Source organism: Geospiza fortis, unplaced genomic scaffold (assembly GCF_000277835.1).
Source record: "Geospiza fortis unplaced genomic scaffold, GeoFor_1.0 scaffold59, whole genome shotgun sequence".
NCBI classification, from domain to species: domain Eukaryota; kingdom Metazoa; phylum Chordata; class Aves; order Passeriformes; family Thraupidae; genus Geospiza; species Geospiza fortis.
The window spans coordinates 2,514,359-2,519,212 of NW_005054381.1; positions in this window are offsets into that span (position 1 = coordinate 2,514,359).

The window sequence follows — 4,854 nt, forward strand, 5'->3', positions numbered from 1 at the left end:
TGCCAGCCGGGCCGGCATGGCCAGGTGCCCACGAGGATGATGTGACAGGAGGCTGCAGCTTTCCCAGAAAGGCAGCCCGGGCTGCTCCGGGGTGTAGCAGCCGATTATCGCTGCCTTTGGTGCTCTCCCTGCTTCCCAACCAACACGGGCTCGGCACTGAGGTGATTTCACAGCTGAGCCCAGCCCAGCCCAGGGCACAGAGAGGGAGTTTAGCAGTGCTTGATCTCCCACATGGTGCCCCCGAGGTGAGGATTATGTTGTTATCAGCATCCCTAAAAATCCCGGTGATGGGAACAGCAGAGACACGGAGAGGATAGACAGGATTTCTCCTGTCAGGATTTCACCACCTTTTTCTAAGTAATTGCTGCTTTCTGAATTTTTTCAAGATTTTCTTTGGTTTGTTGGGTTTTTTTGTTTGTTTGGTTTGGTTTGGGCTTTTTTGGGGGTTTTTTGTTTGGTTGGTTTTTGGGGTTTTTTTGTTTGTTTGTTTTGTTTGTTTGCTTGGTTGGTTTGGTTTGGGTTTTTCGTGGGTTTTTTTTCTTTTTTTTTTTTCCCTGGAGTAATTCTTTTCAATCTTTCTCATTGACTTCAGTCTGTCCTGAGGCAATGGCAATCTTTTGGTTTAAAAATTTGTATTTGGAAGGTGCCCCCAGTCACTGCTCCCCGGGGTCTGAGTCCCCATGCCCAGGTGAGGCATCCGCCCTCCCCAGCAGCTCCAGAGCCTTGAGCCTGTCCTGAACTGGGATGGGGAGAAGGTGGAAATGCATCCTTGAGGCAGAACTCAGCTCCAAGGAATCCCAGAATGGGTTGGGTGGGAAGGGACCTCAAATCCATCCAGAGCCCCCCCTGCCATGGCAGGGACACCTCCCACTGTCCCAGGTGCTCCCAGCCCTGTCCAGCCTGGCCTTGGGCACTGCCAGGGATCCAGGGGCAGCCCCAGCTGCTCTGGGCACCCTGTGCCAGGGCCTGCCCACCCTCCCAGGGAACAATTCCTAATTCCCAATCTCCCATCCAGCCCTGCCCTCTGGCAGTGGGAGCCATTCCCTGTGTCCTGTCCCTCCATGCCTTGTCCCCAGTCCCTCTCCAGCTCTCCTGGAGCCCCTTCAGGCCCTGCAAGGGCTCTGAGCTCTCCCTGGAGCCTTTTCCAGGTGAGCACCCCCAGCTCTCCAGCCTGGCTCCAGCCAGGGAGCAGCTCCAGGGCCCCTCTGGACTTGGGCACCAGGGCTGGGGCACTGGGTGGTGACAGCCAGAAATCCCCTGCACTCCACGGGCTGGAATCCCCCCCACCCTCCTCGGCCTCCCTGGTGCTGCTCCTGGGTCTCAGGGCTGCAGCTCTGGCCTGGCTGGGTCCCCTCCCCAAATGTCCCTGCTGGACCCAGGGCCAGCAGTTCCGGCCCCCTCCAGTCCCTGCTCCGGCTGCTGGGCTGGGCCAGGGGGAAGACCCAGGACAGGGCACCTGCTGAGCTCCCAGCCTGGCACAGCTCAGCTCCAGCAGGGCCAGGGCTTCCGCAGCAAGAGTTCCCTGGGATTTATTGCCTCCCCTTCCCCACAGTGAAGGAGCAGAAATGTCCTGGCTGGGTTGGGTCCCTCCCTCTGGCAGCTCCTCAGCTTGCAGGTGACAAAATGAGGACGATGCCCTTCCTTCAATTAATTCCCATGTCTTCTTCCTTCCCCCTCAGGGCACAGCAGCAGCTCCAACATCATAAATGATTTAGGAGCGGAGCCAGATGAAGCCAAAGCTGATGGATGACAATGCTCTGCTTGGGGGAATGTTTTCCTGCTGGAGGTTTTTTGGAAACAAATATATTTATCCTCATGCAAAATTGAAGCGCAGCCCCCATGGCAGGTGAGTCAGCCCTGAGTCAGGATCCAGCAGGAGCACAGCTGGAGAAGCCCAGGGAGCAGCCAGGAGGGCTCCAGGCTGTGCCAGGGATGGGGGAACTGGACCAGGACTCCTCAGGGCTCCTCCAGTCCTCCCTGGCTTTAAGAGGTTAAAATGATTTTTGTCCATTTTGCCCCTCAGAATGGATCTTCCTGAGTCTCCAGGCTGGGTTTGGAAGCACCAGGTGCCCCTTGGCAGGAAGGGGCAGCCAGGACATGCTCTGTGCCCTGGCTTTGGGGAAACCCCCCAAACCAGGGCAGGGGGCAGCCCTTTGGGGGTCCTGAGCAGCACCAGGGGCAGGAGGGAGGATGGGGAACCCCAGCAGCACCATGATCCAGATCAAAGCCTATGGAAAAGGGGATGGAATTACAGGTATTGAGTCAAATACACTTAGGGCAGCACGAGAGCATGGGCTGGTCCTGAACTGTGACACCAGAGAGGTTCTCCCAGCTGGGACCTCTCACTGCCCTTGGCAGAACAGAAACCCCCCCTGAACTTTTCCCTGAAAGCCTCCCTGAGCAATCCCAGCCCTGCAGCCCCTTTCAGCTGCACCAGGAGCAGTTCCAGGGGAGGCAGGAGGTGCTGCTGTGGGAGGGCAGCAGATCCCTGCTCCCAGCAGGGCAGAGCCTCCCTGGCACAGCCAGAGCAGGGTCCCAGAGATCCAGCTGTGCCAGCCAGTCCCCGGTTCTGGGTGTCCCCAAACAGCCAGAGGGGTCTGATCTGGGGCCTTGTGTTCTCTTGTGCCTCTGGAAGTGCTGGCTGTGAGCACCCAGCTCACCTGGGCGGATTTGAGCACTGGAAAATCCACCCTGAGCACGAGGCAACCCCAGTGGAACTGCGGGAACAAATCCTGCCCTGGCTGCTCTGGGAGCAGCTCCAGATGTGGCCCAGCTGGGTGTCCTGGTTCCACCCCACAGGGCTGAGCTGTCCCACAGGGCAGGGGAAAGCCCCGTTTCAGGACATGGCAGGTGCCAATTGCCATGGGAATGCTGTGGCACTGACCCCGTGTCACCCACACTGTCCCCTGCAGGGCCCTCCCTGCCCAGCGCCAGGGGGGAGCAGCGGGGAGAGGATGGAGGGAATGCAGGGACAGGGAGAGGATGGAGGGAATGCAGGGACAGGGAGAGGATGGAGGGAATGCAGGGACAGGGAGAGGATGGAGGGAATGCAGGGACAGGGAGAGGATGGAGGGAATGCAGGGACAGGGAGAGGATGGAGGGAATGCAGGGACAGGGAGAGGATGGAGGGAATGCAGGGACAGCCAGAGGATAAGGAGGATGGAGGGAGTGTGAGGACACAGGGGAGATCAGGAGATGGATGGAGGGAGCACAGGGAAGATCAAGGATGGAGGGAACACGGGGAGCACCAGGGAGAGGAATGGAGGGAGCACAGGGAGGATCAGGAGAGGCCTCTCAGCTGAGCCTCGCGGGGGTGGCACCCTGTGTGACAGGGACTGCAGGGACTGGGTGTCCTGGGGGCTGCAGAAGGAATGGCACCAATGCCAAGGACAAGGCAAACACAATTTTCTTTGGAGCCCCCTGGATTCCCAAGGGAAGGGACAGTCAGGGAGCTGTGGAGCACCTCACAGCACAAGCTGGTTCCCTGGCAGCCCCAGGATCCTCCAGCTCTGGGGCTCCTCTCAATCCCAGAGCAGCTCCTGCTGCTGCCGGCGCTCCCAGGGCCAGCAGGGACCTGGGATGGACTGGGAGGGTTCTGCCAGGGAGGTGGGAGTGGGATGGAGGGAATTCAGGAAAGAGGAAGAGGTGCTGAAGGGCCAGGATCCATTGAGGGGACCGTGGTGGGTCCAGGTGGACACCAAACACACCAAGCCCCAAAATTCCAGCTGATGGTCCAGGGTTAACTGGAGGCTTGTGTCCAGGGCAGGGAATGGAGCTGGGAAGGGGCTGGAGCTCCAGGAGGGGCTGAGGGAGCTGGGAAGGGGCTCAGCCTGGAGCAAAGGAGGCTCAGGGGGCCCTTGTGGCTCTGCACAGCTCCTGCCAGGAGGGGACAGCCGGGGGGGGCGGGCTGTGCTCCAGGGAACAGGGAAAGGAGCAGAGGGAACGGCCTCAGGCTGGGCCAGGGCAGGCTTGGGTTGGGTATAAGAGAAAATTCCTCCCTGGGAGGAGCTGACAACATCCCTGCCCCATCCTGGATGCTGCCGGAACAGGATGGGCTTTAAGGTTCCTCCAACCCAAACCATCCCAGGATTCTGTGATTTTTTTAAACATACTCAGGAAAGGCACCCACCATCCATCACCTGTGGACCCACCCAATATTCCCCCTTCCACCCCCACACGTGTTAGGAAAGAGCTCTTACACAACATTTGTGCTTCTCATCTCCTTCCAATCAACCTCCCACCCTCCCTGCCAGACCCTGCTCAGCAGCCACACCGGAGGCACTCTAGGAAAAACTCCTTTATTTTCCTTCTGCTTTAGAAACTCTTTGTACAGTTTAAGAAAAGAGGCTGCTTGTAAAAACAATGGAATCCCCAGGTCAGGGATGCTCCATCTACAGCACTGGGCACACCCAGCTGGAGCCCACAGGGCTCTGAAGGACTGGAGCTGGTGTTTAGGGCTGCTGGGAGTGGGATAACACTGCTCCTAAACCTCATTCCCAAAGCCATGAGGTTCAAAGACACTTGGAGAGGTGTCAGAAGCTGCAGCTGTTATCCATAGGGGTGCTGTTACACCATTCCCAAGGTTTGGCTTCTTGGGAATGGGGTTTTTACAGGAAATGGCACCAGTGTGTAACACACCTGAACCTGAACAAAGTCCCTAAAAAGATGCTCCCAGCAGGGATCAGCTTTTGCATCCAGGTCTGGCTGTGGCCCTGATCCAACATTGTGAGGCTGAAATCCCCTGGCATTTTTCCTTAGGGATGTGGAATGTTTTGGTGGCAGGCTCTCCTTACAGAGCAGCCCAAGGAAGCCTCTGGCCCCACATCCCACTCCAAACGTTCCCCACTGAGGAGA